The sequence below is a fragment of the Gossypium arboreum genome, chromosome 10 (assembly GCF_025698485.1).
Source record: "Gossypium arboreum isolate Shixiya-1 chromosome 10, ASM2569848v2, whole genome shotgun sequence".
Classification (NCBI taxonomy): domain Eukaryota; kingdom Viridiplantae; phylum Streptophyta; class Magnoliopsida; order Malvales; family Malvaceae; genus Gossypium; species Gossypium arboreum.
Window position 1 is genome coordinate 115226901 of NC_069079.1, and position 11847 is coordinate 115238747.

Consider the following 11847-nt stretch of genomic DNA (forward strand, 5'->3'; position numbering starts at 1 on the left):
CTAGGGTGTTTATATAGACTTTGAAATGCTTCAAAACCTACAAAATTAGCCTTTTCTGAGTAGAATTTGACTTGGGCTCGATAGGGACACGGCCATATGCCACGCCCATGTGAAGGTCCTCAGGCCGTGTGCAATTCTGACTTGGTTTTTAGTCGACACGGCCAGGACACACAGGCGTGTGGTTTACCCGTGTGGAAGTGCTTGAGCCGTGTGAAATACTGAATTAGGCCCATTTTGTCTGTTTTTGGCCCATTTATTACTCTTTTTGCCTTCTTATGTTTGCCTAAGTATAAAACATGAATTTAAAGGATTAGGAGCATCGAATTCAATGAAACTAAGGAAAAATCATCCATAAATATGTTAAACATGGGGTAAAAAATATGTATACATTATGGTTTATCAAATATCCCCACACTTAAGCATTTACTTGTCCTCAAGAAAAATCCTCAACTCACAATAAATCCTTCTCAACTTATAATTCTCATTAATAATGTTTCGAAGTAATCCCTAAGTAATCATACATTGAGAGCTAAACTAAAAGGACATTAAAGTTTCAAACAATCCAAGTTGAGCATTTTAATCATAAAATCATAGGTATCCCCCTTTATCTAAGTAATTACCTTTAATTCTAAATCGACAAGGGTTGACGTCCTTACTAAAGATTCACTCAAATCACTCAAAGTGATTAAGGTTCAATAATTAAGCACTCAATAGTCAAACATGAAAAGTTATTACCATAGGCTTGCATGAAAATCAAATCTCCACCACTATAAATGAGATGATACACAAATCAAAAGGCCTTTAAAGGGTTGTAATGGGGCTTGGGTTAAAGGTATGGATAATGGCTGAAAAAGAGGGTGAGAATTGAGATTAATTTAATAAATTACCAAACTTAAAAATGAAGCTAATTGCTAAATTACAAAAAAAGTGCAAGAATTCGAAATATCCAAAACCAATGATGTGGGCTTTTTCTTAATATAATAACTTTAACTTATCCAAGCTCTTTAGAAAAATATGTGACTGAATGAATATAAATAAACAATTTTTTTTAAGAACAATAATGGAAATTACATAATAAGAGATAATTCAGCAACTAGGATGAACGATCATAATTAGGTGACTAATCAAATCAAATCTCGATAAAAAGGAGTCAATGAAAAGGGAGAAATTCTTAACAAATCTAAAAGGGTTAGTTTGTGGGTTAATATTAAGGGGAAAAATCAAGAAATAATAGTAAAGGCTCAAAGGGGTTCACTAGGGGTCAATTATGTGGGTAGACTTTTTATGGGTAAATGGGTTAAAACCTAAGTGTCTTTATCATTTCAGTATATCAAATAAAAGGTATGGTCTCGACATGTATTATCGATGTAAGTTCTAGAATAGCAAATCAATGTTGACACACTCATAAAAAAAATCAGTAAGCAAGAAAGATATATGGTCTAGAAGGCTCAAAATCTCACGAAAGTTATGGATGTTTGATGTCAATCCTGTAAACTCAAAACTTCAAGATAATATCTCAATTCAGGGAAACAACCTAGAAAATTTAATTTTCAAAAGTCAACTTATCATGCTTGATCTTTTAATGTCTTAAAGTTTAAACAATCAATACACAGTTACCTATGATTTAATTCAACACATACCAATAAAAATCATAAATCAATCAGAATTCACTCTAATAATGATATGAGAAAATTATTTGAGAACAAGAAAAATTTAGGGATTTTTTGATAATCACATAAATAACCTCTCCACACTTAAGATGTACATTGTCCTCAATGTTCAAAGATAGATAATAGCAATATAAACATAATATCAGAAGAGAGGGAGAGAAGTGAAACTGCCTTGAATTTTTGGATGAAATCTTTGGAATAGCGAAAACTAGAATTGTAGATAGTGCTAATGAAAGGCATGATTCTGAGTTACTAGTAAAAAAAAAAAACACAACTGTGGAAGAGAATCAATGGGTTACTCGAGAAAAACCATAAAGATAAATATAGTTCAAAATATAAAACATAAGTTTTCAAAAATAGATAAAAATCAAAAGAAAATTTAAATGAAAATAATAATAATAATAAATAAATAAAGGGACTCAAAGGTCCTCATCATCGGATGCCCCGTGGGTCGACGGTGTCGAAGGAGAGATGTGGAGGTGGTGGCAAATCTGTTGAAAAGTGGCATCGATACTGTCGAATTGCTTAAAACACTGCTACTCAAAGCAAGCGAGTCGCTCAGAAATATCTGTCAAAGAGGCAACAGGAGGTCGGTGACTCGGTGGTGGTGGTGGGTATGGGTCCTCGTGAGGTGGAGGGACATTATCAGTAATGTCCTCTGGCTCATCCTGATCATCAGAGTGAACAAGTCTATATTGAGGGGGGTCGACCTCACGGCGTCGCTCTATCATCCTCATGTTGATCATACTAGATAATCTTTGAGGAGACATCTGGCCTACTAGTGTAAGTGTTGATGACATCTCTAGAGTGTCGAAGAGGCCGAAGTGTCGAGCGAGGCAAGTCACATAAGGGCTAAGGCAAATGGGGCCCCTCCTACGGCGATCTATCTGGTGGCGAAAAGTGAGGGCGATAAAATATGCCAAGTCAAATGCATGACCAGTCGCCATGCTCCATAAGAAGTAAGCATCACTGGTGCTAACGACGCCGGTGCTCTCTCTTCTCCCAGTCAAAGTATGAGCCAAGATAGCATGGATGTAGCGTAGTGCTGGAGGAAGAGAAGTCGCCTTTGAGCGACTTGCGTCATAGGGAACAGTACTCACAGTAAGGTCGATCTAAAACAAGAGGGCGAGTAGTGTATGTGACGGTGAAGATGTAAAAAATTCTCGAAAGCCATGAACTCCTCCGTGTAGAGACCTAGAGCAGCTCCAAACTCTGGTACATTTATGTGCCTTACGAGTTAACCAAGTCTAAAAATGATAGTACCAGCCTCGTTATGTGTATACATTATATGTTGTAGATGGAAAGTAGTGCACAACTCCAAGGTAAGCTCCGAATAGGTGGGCTCGATGATTGCAAAGAACCGATCCCACGAAACAGCATCGAGATGGAATTGAACAAGGTGAGCAAGTTAGACTTGCTCCAAAGCGGCCCAATCAATACAACGGCCCACTCCTAATGGTCGTACTCGAAGAAGCTAAAATAGGTTATCCTATGGTCTTGACGAGAATCGAAGCAGAGGATGACGAGCTTCAGTAGAGGTGCTCGAAGAGGTTACGCCAGGACGCTTTCGCTTTTTTGAAGCGGGGACGGCAGTTTTCTTGCCTCGTATGTTCGTCATGATGTACCTACAAAAGTAAAAGAATATATCAATACTAAGGCATCATCCAATATTCAAACACATGCCTAGAGATAGAACTGAAATAGTCAAAATCAACAAATTATCCTAAAAGTATGTGTACTAACATTTAATAGGGCAAGGACCTGGATAGCAGAAAAGATATATGCAGAACGAATGGAATACTAATAAGCAAGAGAAACAAAATAAGAGCACTAAATAATAGTAAGAATAATGCAAAAGAATAAGTAAAATATCATAGCAGAAAGCAAGTAAACTAAAAAGAACAGATGGATTCAAAGAATAGTATTGCTAAATGGAAGAAAGAATAGTCACAAGAATCATAAACACAAAAGAGCACAATCAGAAGACAACAGAAAAGAATAATAAGATTGGCAATTAGAGAAAGAATGATAAGAAAAATAAAAATAAAAATAAAAATAATTAAAAAAATAAAATATGAGAAAGAAAAGAATATAATCAGTTAAGGAGAGATCGATGGTAGTAGTGTTGGGATGGTGACGGTGGTGCGAGATGGTGGTGGAGGTCGATGGTCGATGTTTGAGGGGCACGGGCATGGGGGATTTGGGTGCTGTGCGCTGGGTGAAGGGAGAAGAGAAGAAAGGATGGGAAAGAAAGAAAGAGGAAGGGAAAGGAAGAGGAGAAGAGGGGTTGGCCAGTGGGGTGAGCGGCGGTGGCCGGTCGGTGTGAGGGTTGACGGCTAGGGTTTAAGGGGAAATTGAAGAAGAAGAAGACAAAAATGTTAGGGTTGGGGGGTTTAAAAATGGGACATGGTTGTGTGAGGCCCGTGTTGGGCCACACGGTCGTGTCACACACCCGTGTGGCTCGAGTTTAGGTCGTGTTCGTCGCGAAAGTTGAATGCCCAATCGTCACACGGACTAGGACACGCCCGTGTCTGGGCTGTGTGGTTCACACGGCCGTGTCGCAAGGTTGTGTTCTTTGTTGTTCGCTTTTCTCATGCCCGTATGGTATCCCACACGTCCGTGTGTCCGAACACACGACCATGTGCCTTGCCCGTGTACCTCTCTGACTAATTTAAAAATTTTGCTCCAATTTTCACACGACCGTGTCGCATGACCATGTGGATTTATCGCAGGCCGTGTGGCTCGATACTTGGGGATTTTTAGCCCTATTTCCACACGGCCAAGTGCACGCCCGTGTGTCCAGGACGTTTGGGTCATTGGTCCTGCATATAAAACACGAAAAATAGATAAAATAAACAGGTTAGTGGTGTTAGTGCTCAGACTGTCTCCCAAGAAGTGCTTATTTAAAGTCTAAGCTCGACTCACCTCATATAAGCATGGTCACGACGGATCACGAAGTCGAGACTCCTCTTTCTCACTATCAATTCTATTATTTACATAAAGTTTAAGTCGAGTAATATTTACCATAAACGTGCCGAATTGAGAATGATTTACCTCGACTGTACCGTATGGGAAAACATTCAGTACCGTGAAAGGAATCGCTCCGTTTGTATTAAGCTTTGAAGTAGCAATTCGGGGATCATTTTCATCTAACAATACTTTATCCCCAACCTTAAATTGCTTTGTTTCATCCTCACGCTCATCATGGCGTCGCTTTGATTCATAGTGTACTTTTGGTTTCTCCTTGGCATTTGTTCGCCATTCGTCTAGCTCATCGATCTGAAGCCTTCGTTCTTTGTGAGTCACTCTGTTTTTGTCACATAGATTAGAATGTGTCTCCATCACGTTCTTTCTAGGGGTTTCCTAAAAAGAAGTTTGAGCCATAATATTATTCATATCAACAGAACTTGTATATTCATCTTGCTTATTAGATAATTTAGTCGAATCACGGGCTTGGAGAGTAATCGTGTCATCTCCTACACGAAGTATTAGTTCTCCTGTGTCAACATCAATGATAGTCCTAGCAGTTGCTAAAAAGGGCCGTCCTAGAATCAAAGGCACATCACTATAAAATCAAAGGCACGTCACTATCTTCTTTCATGTCTAGAACAACAAAATGAATTGGGAATATAAATTTATCAATTTTGACTAGCACATCTTTAATGATACCCCTAGGAAACCTAATTGTTTTAGCTGCTAGTTGAATGCTCATCCTAGTTTGTTTTGGTTTCCCAAGACCTAGTTGTTTAAACATTTTATAGGGCATAACATTAGTCTCACCCCTAGATCAGCCAATGCATTATTAATATTTAAACTACCAATTAAGTAAGGAATCGTAAAACTCTCTGGATCTTTCAACTTGTTGGGTAGCTTATTCTGTAGAATGGCTGAGCAAACTGCATTTAATTTCACATGCGATGCATCATCTAACTTTCTTTATTAGCCAAGAGCTCCTTTAAAAATTTCACTACGTTTGGCATCTGCGAAAGAGCTTCAATAAACAGTAAGTTAATATGTAATTTTTTTAATAATTTAAGGAATTTTCCGAATTGTTCGTCTGTGTGGTCTTTCCTTATCGCATTGGGGTATGGCACATCAGGTTTATACTCTTTACTTACATCAACCTTATCGTTATCTACCACATTGTCTTGCCTTGGCTTCGGTTCATCCTCAACTAACCTTACAGTAATGGCATGGAGTTGCTCCCTTGGGTTAGTTTTAGTATTACCTGGTAAGCCACCTTGTGGTCATTCAGAGATCAACTTAGCAAGCTGTCCTATTTGAGTTTCTAACCTTAAATCAACGCTTGTTGATTCTTGAGCGCTGTTTCGGTATTCTAAAAACGAGTTTCTGACACCGAGATAAATTTTGTAAGCATCTATTCAAGGTTCGATTTCTTCTTTTGTTGGTAAGGTGGTTGTTGAAAACCTGGAGGATGTTGTGGCCTTTGGTTTCCCTGACCACCCCATGAAAAATTGGGATAATTCCTCCAACTTGCATTATAAGTGTTACTATATGGGTTATTTTGAGGTCTAGAATTATTACCCATATAGTGGACCTGTTCCTCATCGATGCTAGGGTTGAAGGACGGATAATCTGTATTGTGCACTCCTCCTCTATTTGAATCACACCTCATCACTGGATGTACCTGAGTAGAACCATACAAACCATCAATCTTTTTATTTAAAAGTTCTACTTGGTTAGAGAGCATAGCGACTGCGTCGAGGTTGAAAACACCAGCTACTTTTGTCAGCTTTATTCTCATGACTTGCCACTGATAGTTATTCAGTGGCATTTCTTCAATAAATTCGTAAGCCTCTTCAGGTGTTTTGTTGTTTAAATTTCACCAGCGGCTGCATCGATCAGTTGTCTTGTTGAAGGGTTCACACCATTGTAAAAAGTCTGAACCTGCAGCCATAGAGGTAACCCATGGTGAGGGCACCTTCTCAATAGATCTTTGTATCTCTCCCATGCATCATAAAGTGTTTCTAAATCCATCTGCACAAAAGAAGAGATATCATTCTTTAATGAGAATGGAAACAACCGAAGGCGAATGGCATCATCAGAAATGCCATTGATCTTAAAAGTGTCGCAGAATTCCAGAAAATTTGCTAAATGAGTGTTTGGATCTTCGTCCTGTAAACCATCAAACTAAACAAACTGTTGTATCATTTGAATCGTGTTAGGTTTCAGTTCAAAATTATTTGCAGCAACAGCAAGTCTAACTATACTCGATTCAGTTCCTATTAAAGTAGGTTTAGCATAATCATACATAGTATGAGGAGCAAGATTCTAATTTACTGGATTCGCAACAACCACAGGAGGTAACGGATTATTCTGATTATCAGCCATCTCCTCGGTTGTGGTATGGATATCGAACTCTCGCTGTTACTCTATGTATTGTAGGCTTCGCCTTATTTCTCTTCGATTTCTGCGAGTTGTACTTTCGATTTTGCTATCAAAAAGTAGAGGTCCTGACGGGTTTCTTTTAGTCATAAACTATAAAAAACTACCAAAAGTAAATAAAAGAAAATTCAATAATTAAAAATAAAAACAAAATTGAATTGTAATAAAATAAAAAAATGGCTAAAGTAATAAAAATTAAGTGTTCCTAATATCTTAGTCCCCGGAAACGGCGCCAAAAACTTAACGGTCGCTAAACTTACTAAAAATTTGACTAAGGCAAGCGTACCTATCGAACAGTAGTATAGTTATGGTGAGACCAGAAATATCGTATCCACGAGGACTAAAAATACTAGTATTTACTATCTTTTAATTATCTAGCTTAACAATTAAGAGAATTTTTAATCTAAAACTAATTATCTAATTAACTTAGATTGCGACAGAGATTAAAGTTGGAAAATACTTTTGGAAAAAACGATGGAGAAGACAATACCCAAGGAAGAATTCACCTGGACTTCACTTGTTACCTCTGAATTAGATGATTTATTTACTTGACTTAACCCGTAGGAATCCCTGATTTATGTTAATATCTCTCTTGAGACTAAAACCAACTGACTCTATTTTGATTAATCGAAATCTCTTTCTAATTAAAACCTCTATTGTCACATTAACTCGATCTAGGGGTTCCCTTATTAGATTTGACTCTAGCTCGGCAGATTTATGTCGTCCTATCTCTAGGATTGTATGCAACTCTGCTTAATTATGAACGATCTACTCTTAAACAGGGTCTTTTACTCCACTGAATAAGCACATCAAAAACCTGAATTAATATCCTGGAATATTAAAGCAAGGGTTAAACTCACAATTAAGAATAAGAACAAGTATTTATCATATAATTCAAAGAGTAATAATATTCTTCTTAGGTTTCATCTCCCTTAGGTATTTAGGGAGTTTAATTCATAATAATGGAAAACATCTCAAAAATTGGAAAACAACAAAACATAAAGAAACCCAAAGAACTTCTAGGAAATTGGATGGAAATTTGACTCTTGATGTAGATCCTCCTTCTGAGCTGATCCCAATGGCTATTCTTGAGTGTTTTCTGCCTTTTATTCTCTGTGTCCCATTTAATCCTCTTCTAGGGTGTTTATATAGACTTTGGAATGCTTCAAAACCCTTAAAATTAGCCTTTTTCAAGTAGAATTAGACTTAGGTTCGATAGGGACACGGCCGTGTGCCACGCCCGTGTGAAGGTCCTCAGGCTGTGTGCAATTCTCACTTGGTTTTTAGTCAACACGGCCAGGACAAACATGCATGTGGCCTGCCCGTGTGCCTCATACGGGCGTGTGGTTTACCCGTGTGGAAGTGCCTGAGCCGTGTGAAGCATTGAATTAGGCCCATTTTGTCTGTTTTTGGCCCATTTCTTGCTCTTTTTGCCTTCCTATGCTCGCGAAAGTATAAAACATAAATTTAAAGGATTAGGAGCATCAAATTCAATGAAACTAAGGAAAAATCATCCATAAATATGTTAAACATGGGATAAAAAATATGTATATATTATGGTTTATCAGACACTCAATCGAGAACTGCACCGTTTTTAAAAAGTTAATTGAAAGGTTCATCGAGATGGGCATTGTAAAGTTTGACGACCCATTAAGATCTAACATAGCAGGAAATCTGTTACCCAGTCATTCTGATAAAGGGGTAAACGCGATAATTAAGAGTGGAGGGAAGAGAACTAAGATGGATGTAGTAGAACTGAAAACCCCATTGAAATGGGTTTGAAAGAAAATTGTAGTGGGAGGATTAACCAAACAGGATTTAGAGAAGAGACTCAAAAGGATGAGGAACTACTGTGAGTACCATGCGGAAGAAAGCCATGAGATCCAGGAGTGGGTTGAATTCAGGACCTTAGTGCAAAATCTATTGGATAATAAGGAGCTAGAATTCTTTGAATATGCCAAAGGCTCAAAAGGAGAAGATGTGTGCACCTCAAAAGAAGGGTCAACAAAGAAGGTCTATAAAGTTAACAACCCAGTGGTGATCATTTCATGACCAAGAAGCAATGAAAACGAAGTACAAATTACCCCAAGGGTCATAATCCAGTAACCTGTAGCCGTTCCCCACAAAGAAAGAAAGAGGGTTCCCTAGAATTATGACTGCAACGTGACGATCTCGGGGGAGGAGAATCCAGTTAGCACTTCAGAAGAGGGCAAGGATGTTGGTTTCTACACACGCAATGGAAGGCGCTATGGTCCCGTAAATACAAGAGCTGAGCCCGTTGAAGGAAAAGCCTCGGTGGTTGAACAAAAGAAGGAGAAGAGGACCAGACTTGAATTGCCTGTTAATGAGTCGGTAACTGAGAAAGAGGCGAAGGAATTCTTGAAATTCCTAAAGCACAGCGAGTATAGTGTTGTAGAACAACTACACAAACAGTTAGCTCGCATATCTATATTAGCTTTACTTTTAAGCACAGAGACACATCCTAGTGCATTGATGAAAGTGTTGAATAAAACTTATGTCGCTAAGGATATCTCTATGAACAAGCTGGATCGTCTGGTCAATTACATTAGCGTCGATAACTTCATCTTTTTCAATGATGATGAAATACCTCCGGAGGGCATGGGATCTACAAAGGCTCTGCATATTACCACCCACTGCAAAGGATATACATTGCCAGGGGTACTAATCGATAATGGATCTGTACTGAATGTCTTGCCCTTATCCACACTGAATAGGTTTCCTGTGGATAGCTCTCATATGAAGACGTGCCAAAACATAGTGAGAGCATTCGATAGTACTGAAAGGAGAGTGATGGGAAGGATTGAGATACCCCTTTTGATTGGTCCAAACATGTATAAGGTAGATTTCTTCGTGTTGGACATCAAGTCTTCTTATAATTGCTTGTTGGGGAGGCCTTGGATTCATTCAGCAGGGCCTATGTTGTCATCACTACACCAAAAGCTAAAGTTGGTAACTGAAGGTCGACTGGTAACGATAAACGCAGAAGAATACATTATTGCATCCGTAACCAGTGACGCGCCATACATAGGGACAGACGATGAAGTGATAGAATGTTCCTTTCGATCGCTAGCATTTGTGAACGCAACCTTCATCGTTGAGGGGAACAAGATCTCGATGCCCAAAATATCCAAAACTATGAAGATGAGCCTACAACTGACAGTGGGGAAAGGAGTTTTACCCGGGAAAGGACTCGAAAAATACCTAAAATGAAGGGTTAAGGCACCAATGCTGAGGGACAAACAAAATTGCTTTGGCTTAGGATATAAGCCAGATGCGAGGCAAAAGAGAAGGGAGTTAGAGAAGAAACAAGAAAGAGAAAGATCACGACTGAGTCGAGGAGAGGTCAAATGGGAACCAATGACCTTTCCCCATAAATCCAAAACATTCGTATCAGGAGGAACTATTCACTCCAAACAGAAGATGTTAAGGAAAGAGATTGCGGGAGAAATGTTGGAAAATCTAAACATCAAAGCTGTATCTGAAGAAGGAACTGAGGAAGAAAATTTATCGGGTATTTACCCTTATGTACCTGAAAATGTTCTCAATAATTGGACTGCGAAAGAGATTCCTGTAATATTTAGAGCTAATTTAGAGTAATGTTCAAAACACACTTATTATTCTAAGCCTAGGAGCAATAAGGATCCTTTTGTGGAATAGGCTTATGTCCAACATCTTTATTTCAATAAAATGCATCTTTGCATATCATTTTGAGCAAATATTCTTTTATTCTTTCCATTTCATTCATAATCATACCATACAGATAATTATTCTTAGATTCTTTTGTTCTTTGTATCTTCTTTCATCCCTATAACAAGTCTCTAGATATCAATGATATGAGCGAGGCCGCTACTGACTCAGAGTCTCCTTTTGAGTAAGAAATGTGTATTGAGGATTATCAGGATTTTGAAGATGATCGAGACTGTAACTTATCTCCTAATTTGTTGATGATGGTAGAACAAGATAAGAAACAAACCCTACCTTACAAAGAATCAGCGGAAATTGTGAGCTCAGGAGAGGGAAAAGAGGTGAAGATTGGAGCTTGTATTGCCACAGAGACAAAACGAGACCTTATCGAGTTACTTCAAGAATTTAAAGATGTTTTTGCATGGTCATATCAAGACATGTTTGGGCTAAGTACTGATATCATGGTACACTGGCTCCCCATAAAGGAAGAGTGTAAGCCAGTTCAATAGAAGCTTCGAAGAATGAGGCCCGATGTTTTGTTGAAAATAAAAAAGGAGGTCAAAAAACAATTTGATGCTAGTTTCTTACAAGTGGTTATATATTCAGAATGGGTAGCATATATCGTTCCCGTCCCTAAAAAAGATAGGAAAGTATGAATGTGCGTAGACTACAGGGATTTGAACAAAGCCAGCCCGAAAGACAATTTCCTATTACCTCATATTGACACCTTAGTGGACAACACAACAAATTACTTACTATTCTCCTTCATGGATGATTTCTCAGGATACAACTAGATAAAGATACATCCTGAAGACATGGAGAAGACCACGTTCGTAACCATGTGGGGAAAATTTTTCTATAAGATGATGCCTGATAAACCATAATATATACATATTTTTATCCCATGCTTGGCATATTTTTAGATGATTTATCATAATATTTAGTGAATTTGATGCTCCTAAACCTTTAAATTCATGTTTTATACTTAGGTGAGCATAGAAAGGAGAAAAGAGCAAGAAATGGGCCAAAAATAGACAAAATAGGCTTATCTTAGTATTTCACATGG

The 11847-nt window shown here is 38.2% G+C and overlaps 1 non-coding gene across 1 annotated transcript; it reads left to right on the plus strand.

Annotated features, from left to right (window-relative positions):
• The first annotated feature begins 6594 nt into the window (after positions 1-6594).
• LOC128282995 (small nucleolar RNA R71) lies at positions 6595-6705 on the plus strand. Its single transcript, XR_008273341.1, has one exon. It is a non-coding gene; the product is annotated as a small nucleolar RNA R71 (small nucleolar RNA).
• Positions 6706-11847: the final 5142 nt, after the last annotated feature.